The sequence below is a fragment of the Pelobates fuscus genome, chromosome 7 (genome assembly GCF_036172605.1).
Source record: "Pelobates fuscus isolate aPelFus1 chromosome 7, aPelFus1.pri, whole genome shotgun sequence".
Classification (NCBI taxonomy): domain Eukaryota; kingdom Metazoa; phylum Chordata; class Amphibia; order Anura; family Pelobatidae; genus Pelobates; species Pelobates fuscus.
This window is the reverse complement of record NC_086323.1, coordinates 24,073,540-24,095,949: the sequence shown is the minus strand read 5'-3', so window position 1 is coordinate 24,095,949 and position 22,410 is coordinate 24,073,540. Positions and strand designations below refer to the sequence as shown.

The window sequence follows — 22,410 nt, the reverse complement described above, 5'->3', positions numbered from 1 at the left end:
GCCAATGGAAAAGCGATTAGACGCCGACCTGAATAAGGCATACCTGGCATTGGGATCAGCTTTACACCCAGCAATTGCCCTTACCACCTTGTCCAGAGCTCTTAAGATATGGGTGAATAATCTAGAAGAAGACATCTCTGGGGGAGTGCGTAGAGAACGCCTATTGGAAGGTCTTAATGATTTTAAACTGGCCACAGAATTCTGTTCGGAAGCTTCCCTGGATCTCACCAAAATGGTAGCTAAAAGTATGGCGCTGTCGGTAGCCTCCAGGAGAGCATTGTGGCTACACTCTTGGGGGGCAGATTACGCCTCTAAGGCCTCTCTATGTGCGCTCCCTTTTCAAGGCGACCTTCTTTTTGGCAAAGTACTGGAAGATGCTATCCATAAAGCAGCAGATGGACGAAAAGCTTTTCTACCTCAAGGAAAAAGAAGATATGGGGCTTCCTACGGGAAGGATAAAAAATTCAGAGACCGATCCTTTCGAGACGTCAGAGCATACAGGCCCGGAAGAGAATACTCCAGGAACTCTAATTGGAGAAACTATCAGTCAACTTCATCTAAACCGGTCAGAGGAAGGGGATCTAGACCAGCTAATAAAAGCTTCTGAACGTTTGCTGGCCCAGCCAGATGTTATAGGAGGCAGACTACGCTTCTTTTATCTGGTTTGGGCCAAAAATATTCAAGATTCTTGGGTTCTTTCTATCCTCAAAGAAGGATACAAGATAGAATTCAAAGAATTCCCAGCTCTAACCTCCTTTGTCCGTTCAAGAGTGGCAAAAGGAAGAAAAGAAGTTGCTCTGAACTACATCATCTCACAACTACTGCGGAATCAGGTCATAGAGGAAGTACCTTACGAAGAACTTTACAGAGGCCTCTACTCTACTATATTCTTGGCCCCAAAACCTCAAGGGAAGTGGCGGCTGATCTTGGACCTAAAAGTTCTGAACACTTTTTTAGTTCCAAGAACGTTCAAGATGGAGTCTATTTCCACTATCCTGCCCAACATCAAGATAGGGACCTGGATGACTTCCATCGATCTAAAGGACGCCTACTATCAGATTCCGATTCACATCAGTCATCGCCGGTTTCTGAGGTTTTGGATATCAGGCAATCATTTCCAGTTCAAGGGTCTTCCTTTCGGATTAAGCCTGGCTCCCAGAACGTTCACGAAGGTTCTAGTCTCTCTGGTGGCCTTCATAAGAACGAAGAACATCGAGGTCTTTCATTATCTAGACGATTTCTTAATCGTAGGTCCTTCCAGCCAGATAGTAGAGGTCCATACGGAAATGACCATCAAATGCCTTCAAGATCATGGCTGGCTGATAAACCCCAAGAAGAGCTCATTGGTGCCTTCTCAGAAGATGATATTCCTGGGAGCAAATATAGACTCAGTGAATGGCCTGGTATCTCTGTCTTCAGACAGGAAAGATCGTATAATAAAAAAGATCAGAAGCATGCGCCTAAAGTCCTTTGTCACAGCAAGGGAATTCATGAGCCTCTTAGGGTCCCTTACATCCACGATTGGTCTAGTAAAATGGGCCCAATGGAGGATGCGACCCATTCAAAGACACTTCCTCCTACAGTTCAAAAAGAGCTCCGAGAATTGGGATCAGAAGATTCATTCTCTCCCGAGGATTTCAAAAGAACTACTCTGGTGGACGAGAGAAGAACACCTTCTCCATGGGTTTCCCCTGGAAGAGCCGTTCTGGATGACCATAACTACAGACGCCAGCCTCCTGGGATGGGGAGCACACCTGAACGACTCTTGGATTCAAGGAGCTTGGTCATGGAAGGAGTCAAAACTTCACTCAAACTTAAGAGAAATGAGAGCTGTTCTCAAGGCATTAATAGGGTTCCGTCCTCTTTTAAGGCATGCCTGGGTAAGGATACATACAGACAACAGAGCTGTGGCATCCTACATAAATCATCAGGGAGGCACTCAAAGCTATTCTCTCCTGATGGAATTATCCCCGATAATGAAGTTTGCCCAACTACGGTTACAAGACCTAAAAGCGGTATATCTTCCAGGACCAGAGAATCTTTTGGCGGATTACCTCAGCAGAACGAGGATTCTCCAAGGAGAATGGAAACTGCACCCGGATTTGTTTCACTCAATCACCCTAAGGTGGGGTGTACCCCAGATCGACCTGATGGCTTCATACCGGAATACTCAGGTGAGGAGGTATTACTCCCTTCATGCAGATCACCGAGCTGTAGGACAGGATGCCCTGTCTCTTCCATGGGAATTCGATCTGGGGTACGCGTTCCCTCCACTACCTATGATTTACCGGCTACTGAGGAAAGTATGGCAGGAAGGCCTCAAGGTCATTGCCATTATTCCTATCTGGCCTCGCAGACCTTGGTTTCCCCTTCTAAACAAGATGAGCCTGGAACCTCCTTGGCCTCTCCCTCTCAGCCCAAACATCCTGACTCAGGGACCAGTAGTTCATCCCAACCCCAGCCAGCTGAAATTGGGGGCATGGCTCTTGAAAAGGAGAGACTTCTAGCTCAAGGGATCTCTGAAGCTGTGGCTTCTACGCTCCTAAAATCCAGAAAGGTATCAACCTCTTCCTGCTACCATAGGATATGGGAAGTTTTCCGTTCCTGGTCTCTACTAAATAATGTGGATTTTCTTCAGCCGTCTAACATCGATATTCTACATTTTCTCCATACAGGTCTGGATAAAGGACTGAGTCTAAGCACTCTTAAGGTCCAAGCTTCGGCTTTATCTGCGCTCTGCTACAAGTCCTGGGCATCTGATTCTCTAATTGCCAGATTCTTTAAAGCTACCATCCGCATAAGGCCTCCAAATAGGAACTACTCTCCTCCGTGGAATTTACCTATGGTTCTGGAGGCATTGGCTGAAAAACCCTTTGCTCCATTAGATGAGCTGGGTCTGGTCTTATTAACATATAAGACATTGTTTCTGGTAGCTGTCACTACGGCAAAGCGCATGTCTGAAATTCATGCATTTTCCTGCGATGAAAATCATTTTCAAGTGTTTCACGACAGGGTGATCTTGAGACCTAGACAAGAGTTTCTACCTAAAGTCGTCTCGAATTTCCACATCCTACAGGAAATTGTTATTCCTTCCTTTTATCCTTCTCTTTCTACGCCAGAAGAAGTGAAACTTCATGAATTGGATGTCAGGCAGTGCCTGCTTAAATACATAGAAGCCTCTAGTCTGTTTCGGAGGTCTCAACAGCTTTTTGTTCTACCTATTGGATCCAGGAGAGGGGAGGCAGCCTCTACTTCCACCTTGAGACGTTGGATTTCCAATACCATAGTCAAGGCTTACCAGTTAAAAGACCTAGTTCCTCCTAGTAGGATCAAAGCACACTCTACGAGGGCCTTAGCAACATCATGGGCTAACTGGGCAGAGGTTCCATCTGAAGACATCTGTAAGGCAGCTACGTGGTCTTCTCCTCTCACTTTCATCAAACACTATAAGCTGGATTTGGCTTCGGCCTCTACGTCCTTTGGTAGAGGTGTTCTGTCCTCTGTTGAATCTATATAGATTAAAATATTTTTTTTTCGGCATCATCTGGTGAATGTGTTTGTCTTGTTTTTTCCCACCCTATGGTGAAGCTTGGGTATTACCCATAAGTGATGCTGCCATGATTAGCCAGGAATACGGAAAATTTTATCATACTTACCGTAATTTTCTTTTCCTGGCTATTATTCATGGCAGCATCAACGAACCCCCCCTTGTTTTTGTTTTTTGCTTTAGGACTAGACTGTGGGATGGAAGGAGGAGGGACCTTTTATACCCAGCCTGGTCTGATTAATTGATTTTATCCTGTCCTGTTCCTGATTGGGGCGGAGCTACCCATAAGTGATGCTGCCATGAATAATAGCCAGGAAAAGAAAATTACGGTAAGTATGATAAAATTTTCCGTATTCTGTCTCATTAGAGATAGTTAGTGTAGGACCCACCTGAGAGGTTTGCCTTAACGTGGCAGGCGGGCCTTTCCTGCAATGGCCATTGGAGAAACTAAATTACCTCCATTTGTTTAAATATACATAGGGATTTGTGAGGAGCACAGGTAACTTTTTTCATTGTTTTTTACTGTATGTATTGGGGCTGATGTGTACTATGGTCGTTGCTGCTGCTCAGGAGTGACGGGAGTTTGAGCGCAGGAATTGTTTTTTTTTGTATTCAATCTCACAAAAAGTACACTCAGGCATCTCCCACACACAATCACACTCAGGCAACCCCCCCACACAATCACACTCAGCTAATACCAACGTCTTCCACATTTGGCCAAATTTACACTGAATCCCACTTAGAAAAGTCCACGCATAATAATACTGGGCCAACTTCACGCATGCTTATCACACTCAGTCAATAGTTACTCCCAAGCCTCATAGGGTTCTGAAATCAGCTCAATAGAGTTTATTATTGCTCGATATTGTGATTACTTATAGTGATATACCAACAAAACAATTGATATTTGATACATTTATTCAATGTTTGTGTTATGGACAAAGGTCAGTGCTAGGCACGGAGGCTTCAAACTTATTAATTACTATTTCATGTAGCCAACATTGACATCTTCAGTTTGAAAACAGTGACTCACACACCTCTGTCTTTGTCTAAAATGAGCTATTCAACAGAGAGCAGTTTGAAACAAGGAAGCAGATATATTCATTTTTCAAACAACTATTTACATAAAAACAACTTTAAATGCATTCTGTTTATATGTCTATTTTTGTGTATTTATTTTTTTATTGGATGGTTTATTTGAGCAGATATGTTATAACTGGTCTTATTATCAGTTCGAATAATATACAGGGCTGAAGCAAGCACAAGGCACAAAAGATGTCCTGCGCTAAGGTAGTATAGGCTCTGGCTTACCTAGATGGCAGGTGCCTATTCCGCTCAAATGTACCGAGCACGGGGTAATGAAGGGGGATGACGGAGCTTTAATCTGATTTCTGTGCTCTTGAAGTTCAACCGATCGTGATGCCAAGAGCCAAAATATGACGTAACTCCGGTCCCGGCATCACTAATGGGAGGGCTTGAAGAACACGACAACCAGAGCAGTCCCACTAGACCCCAGGGACAGGATTCATTCCGGCTCTTCCAAATGTAGGGAAACTGGGTGGAACTCAAGGCCCCCTATTATAAATACACCCCCATTATATATATAAAATAATTTGAGTGTGAGGGAATGTGTGAGTATATGTGTGTGTACAGTACATGTGAATGTGTGTGTGTGAATGTGTCTCTATGTATATTTGTTGAAGATTTTAGTTTTTTTTAATGGGGGAGAGAGGGTGCCTACCAAATTCTGTGCATTAAAAGTAAATACTGCCCTGTCTTTGGAGTCTCAATTATCCGTCTCTCACACAGACATCCTGGTGCTGGTCACTGTTCTCATGATATCTGGGTGAAAGCTAGACCATTGGGGGAAATAGAGTGCGGGAGGGGCAGCAAAATGAAACTTGGCCTACATGGGCAAAGTTTGTACTGACATTTTTGGGCTGCTGTGGTTAGAACCATAAATAATGCTTGCCCACACTGTCATATTTCGTAACACGTAAGTTAAAGGAACACTGCCAACTTAATAAATTAATAAATGAATAAATCATTTTAAAAAAGCTGATTAGCTTTAGCGGTATCCAATAATAAAATTAAACCAAATAAAATGCTGCATCTCACTCTTATTTAGGCAATTTCCTTGTTCAGTTTCCTGGAAAAAAACTTTCACTGCGTTATGTTTATGGTGGGCCAACACAACGCAACATTTATGGACACCATTGACACCCTTAATCTCATTGAAGTGTCCCCCTTTACACGGCAATGTTAAACAGGTGATTCCTGGATTTTCAAGCACTTTAAATTTGTGAAATGACATTGGACTTCCTCACACTTTGCATGAGGATGTCCAGGATCTTTAAAACCCCCATTAATGTAATCCTTTTCTTATGGGGACCTCTAATATGCGTTCTGCATTCTCCGCACGTGCACATTAAGTTTGCCATCGGTGTAACATCTGGGAAGAGGACATCAAACCTCGACGTTGGAATTCTTTAAGTGTAGAAGGGTTTGAAACCCTTTATCATTGGGGAAGGGGATGTGTGGGTAAGATACACTAGAGGGAAATGGGCACTATAGCAGTAGGAATACAGTTTTGTATTCCTAACGCTATTGTTTTCCTTTAAATAATGGCATTGTTTGACATACTATAATCGCGTGCTTCTTGAGTAAAGTAAAACAAGGGTCCAACCTGGCTGAGGTCCACTACCTTAATTATTATTATTATTATTATTATTATTATTATTATTATTATTATTATTTTACATTACTCTTTCCTTTAACAGAAAATAGTAAAAAAAAAAAAAAATCCAAAGCATTAGTAATCCATTTTTTCTTACAAAAATTTAACATTACTCATGTAGTGTGATATTGGTATTATGGAACAAAACGAAAGCTGTTGACCTGCTATTCAGTTTGGATTTGTTGATAATTACAGATAACTAACTGTCACTGGTGTTCATAAATTGTATAGTGCAAGTTTGTATCCCAGCACCTACACCTGTTATAGTACACTAGGCTCAAGTTATATGTTAAAGGGCTACTGGTGTTGCTAATTCAATTTGTATGTAAATAAGTCCACGTGAGATATGTTTGTGAGGGTGGCTAAGTATGTATGTGTGAGTGGAACTGTGTTTTGTGTGTAATTAAGTGTTTGTGTATTATATCAGTGCATGTGACACGCATCAATAAATAATATTCATATACAACATTTTACATATTTTCATATCTCCAAGTGTCCATATTTAGGATGGAAAGTCCCTAATTTGGGCACAAACCCCACTGCCCCTCTTTTCCAGGAGCTCCATATTGTTGCTGTGTCCATGTGTATAACTCCACAGCAATAATACTCCCAGTAATGTGTCTTTAAACTACAATAAATGTGTTTAGAAATCAGCCTGTGTAAATACAATACATTGTTCTTGTTCAAATTTACATTTTAGTTGTATACATTGTTATTAGTAAGCCACCTAAAATGTCTTAGAAAAGCCCCAAGCCTGGCCAGACCCCCACCTACACAGATTAAAATTAATGTGCCCCAATTTGTTCATTTAAAGAGTTGGGAGCTGGGCATAAAATGTCTCTGAGAGTGTGACAAAGTGTACAAAAACGATGACTAGTCCGAGAGAAACATAAAAATAAAATGAAATGGTATAACCTTTTACCACAATGTTATTCCAATCAATTTCCATAAATAGAATATATTTACATGTATTCCAATCAATTTCCATAAATAGACATTTTTTACATAAATTCCAATAATTTTCCATAAATAGAAAACTTTTTCACCTAAAATGGTGATTTGTGACATCACTTCCTGCTAACCCAACAGCCCCGTGCTTTAGGGGCACTCATTACTCTAGTCATTGACCTTTGTTCCTTTAGTTCCGTGAACCTGTCGACACGTTTCAGATGTTGAGCTTTTGAAGGATGATGCTGAACAAAGAGAAATGGAATCTACTAGACCATTGCTATAGATCAACAGAAAGCAGAGGCCTCTAGCCGAGCGAGTACCCCTCAAAGTCTGACACAACACAATCCTCCGTCACCAGCGGATTAGTACTAGACTCAATCAACCAAGTTTCTAAAAATAATATTTTCGAGTTCGAAGTTAATACTGAAATGTTTATGTCATTTAAATTAAAAAATGCAATTGATAAGAGACATGCTAAAGTTTGTGAAACACATTGGTATAATTTATATTTTCCCAGTGTGTGTTACACTGATTATCTGTGACCAATTATGCATTTTGTTATACAAAAATAAACGCGATAAATCAGGTAACAGTTAAAAATGACAAGTAGATTTACATGTACTGTAGAAGTCTTTCAAGTGTTGCGCATTCGACACAGAGTGCGAGCGTCGCTAACAGTGAATGTTTGTGAACTGAAAATTCTATTTCGAAATTTAATTCAAAATTGCTGATGTGGAACAATTCTTCAATGCAGCTACATTGACATATTGACTATTTTATCCTAAATCCACTCTTTAATGAATAAACCATACAGGAATGTTTTTCTCCTCTGATCATTTAAACCACTTGGGTGAAAAGAAAATGTCAAAGTTACTTTCTTTAAAAAAATTATTTTTTTAGGGAAATCTAAGCCAGGTCCTTGAAGAGGACTTAAATGTGTCAGAACAGATTTAGTAAGCACGCACACCAGTTTGATAATTAATTTCTCTACAATTGAGATATCAATATTATAATTGTGTATTAATGTTCCAAATTTATATATATAGACCATGCCATGTTTCTTCCAAATTCTGAAGTCTTCCTGCAAGTCCAGCCACATTCTGTCCAAGCTCTTACTTGCTCTTACTATATCTTATCATGCTCCTTTCCCTCTCCAGGATCTTTATGCAGGCAGAGTCAGATGCATTCCAAGCTCTTAATCTTCCTGCAAGTTGAGTCATGTTCCTTCTAAAGGCTTACAACTTCCTGCAAGCTGAACCACATCCCTTTTGAACATTGACATTCTCCCACTAAGTTCTGCCATGTCCCTTCCCAGCTCTGACATATTAAAATTACGTTTTGTCACATTCCTTCCAAGATCTGAAATGCTCCAACTAATTTCTGCTATGTTCCTTCCAAGCTTTGACATGTTCCAACTAATTTCTGCCATGTTCCTTCCAAGCTTTGACATGTTCCAACTCAGTTCTAACATGTTCCTTCCAAGCTCTGACATGTTCCAACTAAGTTGTGACATATACCTTCCAAGATCTGACATGCTTCGACTAAGTTCTGTCATATTCCTTCCAAGATCCAACATGTTCTGACTAAGTTCTATTACATTCCTTTCAAGATATGACATGTTCCGACTAAGCTCTATTATATTCCTTCCAAGATCTGACATGTTCCGACTAAGCTCTGTCACATTATTTCCAAGATCTAACATGTTCTGACTAAGTTCTATTACATTCCTTTCAAGATATGACATTTTGCGACTAAGCTCTATTATATTCCTTCCAAGATCTGACATGTTCCGACTAAGCTCTGTCACATTATTTCCAAGATCTAACATGTTCTGACTAAGTTCTATTACATTCCTTTCAAGATATGACATGTTTCGATTAAGCTCTATTATATTCCTTCCAAGATCTGATATGTTTTGACTAAGCTCTGTCACATTATTTCCAAGTTCTGACATGTTCCGTCCAAGCTCTGTCATGCTCCGACTCAGTTCGGTCATGCTCCTTCCAGGCTCTGGAGTCTTCCAGCAAGCCCAGTTATTCTCCTTCCCAGCTCTCTGCGTCTGTCTGTCTCCTAGGATGAAACACCAGGCAAATTGCTCCTCTTGCCCAAAAAGCCAAGGCCATCGTCTGGTGGTCTATATGGACTGAATGAATGACCACATCTTCTTTGTCCCAAAATGCCTAAAACCATGTTTTTTTGGTGATCTGTGTATCTAATTTTGCATTGTTGTATATGTCTGTGTGTCTGTCTATCTGTGTGTGTGTGTGTGTGGGTGTATGTATGAATCTGGGTGTGGATGTAGGTATTTGTCATTGCATGTTTATAAAGGTAAAATCTGTTTCAAAATCAAACAGTGCACCTCCTGAGTTCAGGCTGTAAATCTGTCCCTGTCTGTCTTTCCGTCTGCTTGCCAGTCTGTATATCTGCCTATTTATCTTTTAAATGATGTGATCTATTTGGATAACAATATTGTTGAATGGGTAAGGCAGTGGCTGAGTGACAGGCAACAGAGGGTTGTAGTCAATGGAGTATATTCGAAGCTTGGGCTTGTCACCAGTGGGGTACCTCAGGGATCTGTACTTGGACCCATTCTCTTTAATATTTTTATTAGTGATATTGCAGAAGGTCTTGATGGTAAGGTATGTCTTTTTGCGGATGATACTAAGATATGTAACAGGGTTGATGTTCCAGGAGGGATAAGCCAAATGGCAAATGATTTAGGTAAACTAGAAAAATGGTCAGAGTTGTGGCAACTGACATTTAATGTGTATAAGTGCAAGATAATGCATCTTGGACGTAAAAACCCAAGGGCAGAGTACAGAATATTTGATAGAGTCCTAACCTCAACATCTGAGGAAAGGGATTTAGGGGTGATTATTTCTGAGGACTTAAAGGTAGGCAGACAATGTAATAGAGCAGCAGGAAATGCTAGCAGAATGCTTGGTTGTATAGGGAGAGGTATTAGCAGTAGAAAGAGGGAAGTGCTCATGCCATTGTACAGAACACTGGTGAGACCTCACTTGGAGTATTGTACGCAGTACTGGAGACCGTATCTCCAGAAGGATATTGATACCTTAGAGAGAGTTCAGAGAAGGGCTACTAAACTGGTTCATGGATTGCAGGATAAAACTTACCAGGAGAGGTTAAAGGATCTTAACATGTATAGCTTGGTGGAAAGACGAGACAGGGGGGATATGATAGAAACATTTAAATACATAAAGGGAATCAACACAGTAAAGGAGGAGACTATATTTAAAAGAAGAAAAACTACCACAACCAGAGGACATAGTCTAAAATTAGAGGGACAAAGGTTTAAAAATAATATCAGGAAGTATTACTTTACTGAGAGGGTAGTGGATGCATGGAATAGCCTTCCAGCTGAAGTGGTAGAGGTTAACACAGTGAGGGAGTTTAAGCATGCGTGGGATAGGCATAAGGCTATCCTAAGTATAAGATAAGGCCAGGGACTAATGAAAGTATTTAGAAAACTGGGCAGACTAGATGGGCCGAATGGTTCTTATCTGCCGTCACATTCTATGTTTCTATGTTTCTATGTTTCTATTCAATATGATTAAATGTTAAATATGATTTATAAGGTAACAGCATTTTAGAAATTAGAAAGACAAAATGTACACAGTTTAAAAAAGAACATGAAATGCTCATAAATACATCCAGTACAGAGGGGACATGCTGGACATCAAAAGGCTTCTAGAAGCCATTTATTTAAAAAAAAAATACATTAACAAGTAGACCCTGTAACGGAACACATCCACGCACGCACCTACCAAGGGCATTGCAGACAGGTGTAGACAGAGTCCCATAATGGCAGTTTAGGCCTCTTAATAATCACCAGAGCTTGCTTGGTATATTGTGCAGAAAAAAAAATAAAGTGGAGAGGAATTTTGTGTGGTATTAAAGAGAAGCAGCCCCAATTCTCACAGGATAAAGCTGAGAGATAGCAATAGGCTAAGAGCCATCCATCATGTGCTGACAATTTCCTAGCCCAGAATAACTTGACAGGGACGCAGAACAAATTGTTGTTGAGAATTGAATGCTGCTAAGGCTTGAGTGGATTGACTCTCTGGTGTCAGGGAAGAGACCTATTTCAAGTGGATGAAGAATTTTCATCTTGTGATTCAAGGGCAGAAGGGTTTTCAGCAGAGCCCAGTAGGAACGAGACCTAGAGCTCATCTGAAAAGAGAATATATACTAAGTTACGTGGTTGTATCACTATTTATTTTAAAATGGGTAAGGATTTTAGACCGAGTAGTTTTAGAGATAAGGAGAAGTTGGACCTTTGAATTGTTAACCAGGCCTGAGTTTTAGGAATTATGTATTTAAAATATGATTATTATTATTATCATCATTCATAAAGCGCAAGCAAATTCCGCAGCGCTATATAATGACAAATTGTAATATTTACTTCAACTATGGGATACACAGCTTATACATTTAGAACAAAATAGCAATTTTGCATATAGATTACTGCTCAGGGATACTTTTGAAAAATATTATTTATTTAAATAGTATGTTTTCGTTCACTCGGGTGTAATTTATAGAAATAGAAGGAGAATATATCATTTTTTGAGAATAATGGAATTGGAAAATATCTATATCTGTGCTATTTTGGTTTGTCCTCCTGATTTTTTAATACACTCCAAACCGTACTGTTTAATAAATAAATCCAGCAATTGTTTAAAATGTTCTATAAGGTACAATACCTGCAATATTTTATACAAAACTTGACATATTAGCTGAGTTTTGTTTCATGAGTAGGTAATAGAAAAACATAAAAAAAAAAAACATGCAAGTGGTCTAAAACTCTGCTTGTGGTAGTTTGTAAGAAACTGCTGGCTTTTGGGGGAATTTAGATTCCCCAAAATGACATCAGAATTTATAGCTGCAATATATTCTACATTGCAGGTTTCTGTTACAGTTTTCACATAGGTTTTGCGGTGTGCTTTGCAGAATGAAGCCCTTTATGTCTGTTTGACCAACACAAAATCCTGAACAGTGATGGGAGCAGGGACTAGGGACATTTAATGTCTGTATTCATTTTATTATACCTTCTGACTAAAAAGACCCCTAGTGGAGGAATTAATTTCTTCACTGTGAGAATAATGACACTGGAAGAGGACTTTGTCGTGATATTTTCATTTTATATTTCATTACAAATCAAAATGAAATCAAGACTATTCAAATCTTGAAGGGAAGGATTCATTTTACATTCACGTACATCCATTCTCTTGGTTGGTCCCTTGGGTGGCCATTCCTTCTTTTATATTTTGCCTTCTTGTCAGTAGATAACAAGGTTTTTGTTCGAAATGCATATTTTTTGCTGCACTATATCACTCTTTCATAAATTCTCTGATGTAACAGAATTTTCTTTCTTTCTACTTGTGAATTCCTTAAAATGTATGATCTGATGTATATTGATGCTATTCAATAAAAATAAAGGTTATTCAGGTAACATTACGTGCAATTCAATGCATGTGATTTACTGTGGGATTTAGTTACTAAATAGTGAGTTGTGAGTAATCCAGTAAACTCAAAATACCCAGGTTATTCCAATAATGGAGTTAGAGAATATTCCCAAAATTAGTATTTTGTGTTGCCCTAGTTTTTCTTTAAATGATCGTAAAGACATTAAAACTCACGGTTTAGTAGGTAAAGCCAGCAATATATCAAATGTTCTTGGAGATATCACACCTGTCAAACACAAAAGGATTGTTTTGGCATCACTGGTAACTGTAACCCAATAAGTTTATCTAATATAAATTAATATTAAGTATTAAAGTGCATAAGCCAAGCTAAGGGTAATCTCTCTTACTATAGGTATAAAGGGACACTCCGAACCCTAAAGCACTTTAGCTTGCTTTAGTAATTTATGTGTGAAGAGTCCCTCCTCTTTTTTTTCATTTTACAAACAAAACAGATTTCAACATAAATTAGCACATTTATAAATTAACTTTTTTTACACTCCCCTGACAGTCAATCAGACAAACAATCATGTTACTTCCTGGTTTGGCTAGCTCAGTAAAGCTAAACTCAAGAGGCAATAATTCCCCAGAGCACCTGCCTTGCAAAGACTTCTCACTGAGCTACATTCGGTTGTATGTGATTGGACAGCAACAGACAGTGTAGGCGGGGTTAGAAGGGGAGGGCTTGCAGGCTGTAGACAAGAAATATGTAGCTTCTACAAGCTGTTTAAAATAAACACTCGATTAAAAAAATACATAATTAAATTAATGCATGGTTTCATTTGGAATATATCTTCTAAATAGTAATATATATATATTTTTTTTTAATTTACCGTATTTGTCCAGTGGAGTGTCACTTTAAAGTTGTAAAAGTATTTTAGAAAAATACTCTCTGAGATTCTAATCCTGTTGCATAAATAATTTCCACTTTAATGTCATTATTTGTTAGTGAGAGATAATCCTTTTGAAATTAGATTTGTTCTGTATTTCTACCAAATCATGAAACACAGATAGTATGATAATTATCAGTGATCATAATGCATTATCTTGATTCAATAGGCAAATGAGTGTACTCTATAAAACCGTATTTTTTTTCATGGATTATCTTTACTAAACTTTTTCAACAAAACAACAGGAATTAGAAGAATTTCACATACAACAATTGTGAAGTCGGTAAACTATGTTTATTCCATGTATGTATCTGCAGTGATACGAAACTTAGAATTTAGAAGAAAAGGCTGGGAGTTTAGAGCAAAAAAAGGGAATAATAAAAAAGGTGCTGGAAAAGTGCAACGGGTTTGGGGGGCTGGGGGGATTAGGGCAGGAGGTTTTAATTCATCCAGTGTGCGTCCTAGTCAAAAAGCGAATTCTTGAATTTCAATAAAATGTTTAGGTTCCGGTGATTCATTTCTTCATAGGGTCGCATTGTATGAAGACATTGGGTTACCATTTGGATGGTTGGGAGGGTTTTTTTATTTTTATTGCCTGGCTATAGAGTTTTTGGCTACAGTTAGAATGTGGGGGATTAAAGTCTGTGGGTAATTTGGAACTGTTCGGGGAAGCATATCTATGAGAAAGCATGTGGTTTATAAGGGAGTTGGACATGTATACGTTTATAGATGATAGCATGTATTTCTGACCAAAATGCTTTAGGCACCCCGGATTTCCAAAAGATATGGACAAGTGATCCTTATTTCGTTTCTACACCTCCAACATGTGTTAGATGTGTTTGGATTGACATGGGCTAAATGTTCTGGTGTCATGTACCCTTGGAACCAGAGCTTGCCATCTGTTTCCCAATGGGTCATGCATTTTGATACCCCTTTCATGGCTACTAGTGCTTTTTTTTCAGTCCTCTAGTGAAAACGTTCTTGTGATGTCAGCCTCCCAATCTTTTATGAATGGTGGAAATGTAGTGGATAGGAGAGCAAGGTAACTTGGAGAGTGGTCTTAATTTTCTGCGAGGGAATATTACACAACTTGTAGAATGGGGATAGGTGAGGGTCTGCAGGATGGTCAAACTTGTGTGATTAAAGCCAATGATTAATACAAAGACAGGTAAAAATGTATTTAAAGGTTATTTCAAAATGGCAAGTGAGGCCTGAGAAAGCTACTACTGAGGTGCCCTGGATGAGGTTTTTGACTGATTCCTTCCTTTATCCTGTTGTGTAAGTCATAATCTGGTGCATAGATCAATAAGCTTGTGAGGGGTATGAGCTGCTGTGTTCCCACCAGTATGAGCCAATGTGTTCCCTCGAGTATGAGCTGCAATATTCCCTCTAGTATGAGCTGCAATATTCCCTCTAGTATGAGCTGCAATATTCCCTCTAGTATGAGCGGCAATATTCCCTCTAGTATGAGCTGCAATATTCCCTCTAGTATGAGCTGCTGGGTTCCCTCCACTATGAGCTGATGTGTTCCCTCCAGTGTGAGCTGCTGTGTTCCTCCCAGTGTGAGCTGCTGTGTTCCTCCCAGTGTGAGCTGCTGGGTTACCTCCAGTGTGAGCTGCTGGGTTCCCCCCTAATGTGAGCTGCTGGGTTCCCCCCTAATGTGAGCTGCTGGGTTCCCCCCTAATGTGAGCTGCTGCATTACCTCCACTGTGAGCTGTTGTGTTCCCTGATTACTCTACAGACATCAGTCAGTCTGTTTAACCATTTGGAAATCTGGTAGAAACCTGCATACTTGGCTACTATTGGCTGATATGCATATAAACCCAGGAGAGTTGGAGTGCTGAAGAGGAGTATTTCAATGATACCATTTATGTAAACTCTGTGTCAATGACGATTGCCCAAGAGATCCCACAAAGCCTGCCCATACGCAGAGTGTTTCTGAAGCAATCTTGAATTGGAAGAAATGCCCTGGGAAAGCTTTTGGGACACCAGACAAAAAAAATCTTTGAAGGGTACAGGGACCAAAATCTGGACTGTCCAACTGGATTGAGGACACTGGACAATATACAGTTATGGCACTTCATTTATTACAATTTGCTCCAACACTTTATGACACTGTCACACTTAAAGCTAAAAAATACATGACTGTGTATTTGTAACATAACACGTAGTTTGTGGATAGAGATAACATTTGTTCTCAACATCTTCTGTTGGACTTGGACCTGTCATCTGTCTGACACAGACATTTAGTTTGAGATTTGTACCATCAAAATATCTAATTCCGTGGAGTTTCATTTTTCCTAGTGATACTGGGTTGACATGTAACAAAGACTCAGTTGAGCCAAGAACACAACTAAACTATCACACATACACAGGTCAAAGGATCTCGGATCAGCATAAAAAAATGTAAAACTGCATTTAAATTTAATTGAAATCATTTAAATAATGATTTATGGTCCCAGCATGTAGTTAACGGTACAATATAGGATAAATCTCTTTTGCAAATTAGTTGTTTGGGGACGGAATCTGGCAAAAGCTTTTAGCTTTGTCTGTTTACCTCGGACTTGACATTCGCCTGACAGAGACATTCACTTGTAGATATTCATCTCTGATCTGTTTACATTCAGTAATTCACTACTGGGACTACAAGTTGCTTTTGAGTTTTTACCACACTATGTGGAGCCTGAAAAGCATCAAATCTTCTCGCATTTGAAAGCTTTTGGGGCCATCAAGTAATCAAAACATGCGACAATCAAATGGGAGACCTGCCATTGTAAATAAGGAAGTGAACATGCTTCTTGGAAATGGCTGCCCTAGGGGTTAAGGGCACAGCCAACATCACTTGTGCATATAATGAAAAACACAGGCACCGTGTGCACATGTAAATATCATTTATTTACTTTGGGTCTGCTAATACGATATTATTTTCTAATTTACTAGGTGCCATGCTATGGTTCGTGCTCCCTGCCAACCAGCAGTAAATGAACAAAACGTTGGCAATTTATATTGCACCCAGCGTCCCTTTAGCACATTTTAGCTGCACAACATGGAGTACATTTGCTTATGTGTGCTGCACAGGCTAACTGTAGATGTTTCTTGTTTTTATGAGCTATTATTAGAGCATTTATTTACCTCACAATGGGACACATTGTAACACGCATGTTATCAGTCCAATACGGGTCATGTGGATAGTATGGAGGCCTACTCCAAAGCAGTTGATGTGCCAGAAGTTGCCTTTTTTAATTAGCATGTCTGTGGATTCTCTAACATTCACCAAAGATCTCCTAGTGTGACATCTGGTTGCTAAGCCATGTACATCATTTTAAGGGCGTAGGCAGAATGGAGAAATTGTGTTTAGTTCTACACACTATGACCCACTTTCACCACTATTACAAATAATGTAAATGTTTTGTATAATTTTCCCATTTTATAATGTATACTAGACACTTTGTTTACTTTCAAATTTGTATTAAAGGAACATTATAGGGTCAGGAACACAAACATGTATTTCTGACCCTAGAGTGTTTAGTCCACCAGTTAGGTGGCTTGCCCCCCCCTCCTCTAATCCCCCCCCCCCTAAAAAAATATTAAAACTCACCTTATTTCCAGCGCAGTGCGGGTCGAGTATGACCCCTCCCCAATCCGCCTCCTTGGTATTTCAGATTTTTTTCAGATTTGTAGCCAATCCAATGCTTTCCCTCAGTGAAAGCATTTGATTGTCTGAAACCGGCAAGGAGGCCGGATGGGGGCAGGGCCAGATGCTGTTTTGGCCAATCAGCACCTCTTCATAGAGATGTATTGAATCAATGCATCTCTATGAGGAAATTTCAGCGTCTCCAGGCAGAGCGCAGAGACACTGAACGGCAGTGCTGCCTACTGTGCAGCACTGCCCCAGGAAGCACCTCTAGTGGCCATCTGAGGAGTGGCCACTTGGAGGTGTCCCTAGGGGGCAATATAAACAGCACGAAAATGCCTGAAGTCAATGATTATACTCACCAGAACAACTACATTAAGCTGTGTTTGTTCTGGTGACTATAGTGTCAGTTTAAAGATCTAGCGAATTAGACCGGAATCCAATCAATCCAGGCACAGCCAGAGCACACATTGCTAACGAAGACGAGAAACAGAAAGATTGTTTCATATTGTTTCTTTTCTCTGCAAACATTTTCTATGTCAGGTTACTACAGAGTGATCTTTCATATAAGAGAAACTTGTGTATTTTAAGTGGAGTTCCCCTTTAACTACCATACAATAGGATTGGCCTAATAAGGTAAAACCTGCAATTAGTTTAATGACTCCCCTACTCCTTACCAACACCGCACCTGCTTAGAGATTTAACATCCTATGCATTAACTTTAAAGGGACATTATAGTCACCAGAACAACTACAGCTTAATGTGCTGATGTCTATTACCTGTCCCTGCAATCTTTTTAATGTATGCAGTGTTTACAGTGCTGGCTAGTTACAGCTCTAGTGACTGTCACAAAGTCATATGCGTAGCACTGATGTTCAGCATCTCCACGATGTTCATGGAGACGCTGAACGTTCCCCATAGAGATGCACTGATTCAATGTATCTCTATTGGAGCAGTGCTGCGATTTGATGCCCATGCGCTATAGCAGGTATAGGCAACCTTCGGCATTCCAGATGTTTTGAACTACATCTTCCATGATGCTTTGCCAGCATTATGGGTGTCAGAGCATTATGGGAAATGTAGTCCACAACATCTGGAGTGCCAAAGGTTGCCTACACTTGCGCTATAGCCTCCCAATGCTTTCCTATGGGAAAGTATTAGATTGGCTGAGATCATGAAATTTGATGATCTTAGCCAAGGAGGCGGAGTGGGGAAGCGCCAGCGGCAGCGAGACCCATGCAGCACTGAAAAACTGGGTGAGTTTAACACCTTTTTAACAAGGGGGTTCGGGAACCTAAATATCTTTCTTAAAACTATAGTGTCAGGAATCCTTTTGTATTCCTGACACTAAAGTGTTTCTTTAAAGATAGTGTAGGAATTGGTAGTGTTGATTGATGGCAATTCATGTACAATTTGGGCTCATCTGGTTCTTCTCACAATACATTTCTTTTTTTTTTAATTTAGCTGTTAGTAAATGTAGTGAATCCCAGACAATTTGACTATTTTTACCTAAATTAAAAAATTAGATACGTTTTAGTAACTGTTAATATTTCAAAGAGATTACTGTAAATATTTTAAGAAACATGAATAAATCAAATCACTGTAATAAGTCTTCATCTGTAACTCTAAATCAATAATCTGCTTGGAAGAAAAAATCGTGAAAGAAAATATTTACATTTATAAAATGTTATTTTATTAACTGAGCTTAGAAAAAACTCAAAAACTGATTAGTATAAAAAAAATTCTGGACACAGAGGTTTGGCTCTTAAACAGTTAAAGTGGTAATGCAAAAAAAAAAAAATTCTCACCTATATTTCAACGAATGTAATTTAGAGAACTGTTCGAAACTTGAGCAATCTTTGAACAGACACATCTGACTCACCATGCAATATTAATTTTGAAAGTTCCTTGTCTTCTTTCTCCTGGGCCCGACTCGCAGATAAATCTTTCATTGTGGGAGACCCCAGAATTATGCCAAAGGGCTGGCAACCCTACTGGGAATATCGAGGTTGTATGGGTTGCCTTGTAAGAAGAGTTTTTCGGCATTAAATGTAGCTTGTATATTTCTACAACTCAATAGATGTCTTTATTTAATTTATATAAAAAAATAAAAAACATACTATAACAATTTTTTTTTGTTTTTATGTGAATTAATACAGCCCATTTTTTTCTTTATTTTAAAGGATTCTCACACATTCTGTACAAAATATCAATTTAAAAACTAAGAATATGTTGGGCTGAGGATAAAAAATAACATTCGGTTACATTTTGTGATATAGAATATATTTTGGGGGGGCGGAGCCTAACCACCGAGCCGACCAGACGTGCTGTACATCAGCTCCTGCAATAAGCGACGAAATCGGGGGTATAAACCCCGACAACGGACACGATCTGGAGCCGGAGTGCACCCAGCGAATCAGGGTAACCATGGGGCATCGAATGAATCAACACACGAGTCGCAAATTGCCCGGAAACCCGATCTACGTTAATGGGGCCTACCTGTGCCAGAGCCAGGGAGAGACGGCCGCTCTCCTGGATGGTAAAGCCAGACATCAACCCCTTCAAGCACTTACTTCTATTCCTCCCCCCCCCTGGACCGGTGGGGGTTATCCCGGTCCGCTCTCTGTTCCAAGAGCACACAACTAAGCAGACCACACAAGCACGACCCGGGCATGCTAACCAACAGGCCCCTAAAGGTCTCAACTAAAATGGCGGCCGGCAAAACAACCCGCATGGCGAACATGACGCTGCCATCGACTGCACCCCTGAGGCGCCCGGAGGCGATCCTGTTCCACCTCTGGGACTCGCTTGGGTGGCGACAACAAGCAGCCCGATCCAAATCGCCTCCGCCACAGAAGAAGGGTGAGCGGAACCGTGAGAGTCGGGGAGTGGAGGGACTACCCCTGGGTACACACTCGTCTCACCCACCCATGTATGCGCAACCTTACCCACTTGGGCGGCAGGTCACAGGGCATAGTGCCCACAAGCATCATCCACACTGGCGGAGGAAGAAGCAACGAACACGACGGACAACGACCCGCTCCTCCGTCCCTCCCGCAAGTGGAGTAAACCCGGACCCCAGTGGCAACCGAGTTTGTGGCAAGAAGATGCAGACCTGCACTCCAGCCTGGGGCTGGGGGGACGCCCTCTCCGACACCTATATTGCAACGGGCCACAGGAACCCGGAAACGGACACGCACCGCCTACACAGAGAAGGCATCGGGTGATGGAGAATCGGATGGGGGCCACGTGTAATCGCTGATATGGGACACTGTCACACCGCTAGCACTGAGTATCTTGGGCGTTGACATGCTCTAACAGCGAATTTGCGGATCCTACCGAAAGGTTGGACACGCTTGTGGACAATACGATTAATATTATATTTGCCTTATACCTTGCTACACAGGTAAACTGTTTTATGTCATGACACATACCACTTGCTTCAAACAAACGATTACTAGAGGTTAGACAAAATATCTATACGGACACACTCCTGCCAACAAGCCTAGTACACACTCGAGGGCACACGCTCACATGCACTTGAATCATAACCATGATGCATATATGTACATTGGTGACCATATTACTTGTTCAACGTAGGAGCACTGCACTGCACAGACAAGGAACCAGTACATATAGAAATATTGCTATTGTCTCTATGTCCAACACCCAATCGTGTAAGCAATAGCCTATGTGGGAGATACTAATGGAAGGGAAGCACTAGACATTAATGGAAGTCGTATTACAGTTAACTTAGCCCATACAAAGGTTATACCCGCCTACAATCTATGAATATCTGTAGCGCTACTTTAGTTGTATTTTGTTGTGTTCTGTTTGGTTGTTTTGGGAGAGAATCCAGCCTGACTCACGCTATATCTACTTCTACGAAATTGTATTGTATACTGTTACTCCTTTGACAGCCTAACAAGACAGGCATTGCTCTTGGTTCTACTATGTTTTTGTTAAACGACAAGATAAAAATGAAAAAATGAAGCATCGCCATGCCGGAAATGTAATATTTCAAAGCTGACAATGTCTTAACCCCATACTGTAACCGACTTATACGTTTCCCTCTTCTTTTCTGTACCCCATCACAAATGCTTCAATAAAAGAAAGATTGACAAAAAAAGAATATATTTTGGAAAATTAGTAAAATTGTTTATGTTAGTATAAGTATGGAACGATTCCTCCATCTATAGATATCGTCATATATTTCTAGAATGGGATTCCCAGTTAAAAGATGGAACTCAATAGTTATGAATCTATTTTACAACTTGACTTACTATGTTAAAGGGACACTATAGTCACTAAGACAACTACAGCTTATTGTATTTGTTCTGGTGAGTATAATCATTCCCTGCAGACTATTTGCAGTAAACACTGTCTTTTCACAGACAAGGCCTACGGACACCTCCAATGGCCACTCCTCAGATGGCTACTAGAGGTGCTTCCTGGGGCAGTGCTGCACAGTGTGACTGATATTCAGCGTCTCTAAAGTCTGCACAGAGACGCTGAACTTTCCTCATTTATTTAATACATCTCAATGAGCAGATGTTGATTGGTCAAGCTGGCGTTTTGCCCTGCCTATGCCTTGCCTCCTTGACGTTCTCAGCCAATCCAATACTTTCCCTGTGGGAAAGCCTTGGATTGGCTGAGATCATCAATTTTGATAAAGTCAGCCAAAGACGTGGGTCAGGGGTGGGGCCAGCACGTGCAGATCTTTTGAGAGCTGGAATTAAGGTTTTAACCCTTTCAAAGGGTTTAAGGGGTAGGGGTAAGTCACCTAAATGGTGGTTTTAACACTATAGGGTCAGGAATACATGTCTGTGTTCCTGACTCTATAGTGCTTCTTTAAAACGATAATTAAAGCCTTAAGTAATATAATCTAAGTGATTTTCTAGTACCTAAAATGCAAATATAATAAAAATGCATTAATATGTTTTAAAGTACAGTGACAGGAAAGGGTGTGTATTGAGCTTGACCTGTTTTTGGTGACGCCATATTACTTTAAGAATTTAAAAACACCTGTTCTTGTTTGTTAGGAATGCATTATAGCTAAAATAACCTGTTCTTGACTATGAAGAATGAAAGTCCATTTATTTATTTTTATTTTTATTTTTTTTAATGGGAAAAAGTACGTTCTATTCTTCAAAACAGCAAGAAATGTTTCT

The 22,410-nt window shown here is 40.1% G+C and overlaps 1 protein-coding gene across 1 annotated transcript in view; it reads left to right on the top strand.

Moving 5' to 3' along the window:
* The window catches only part of AGBL4 (AGBL carboxypeptidase 4), a 1,519,087-nt gene that overhangs the window by 466,353 nt on the left and 1,030,324 nt on the right, over window positions 1–22,410 (top strand). The gene's annotated exons all lie outside the window — the stretch shown is intronic.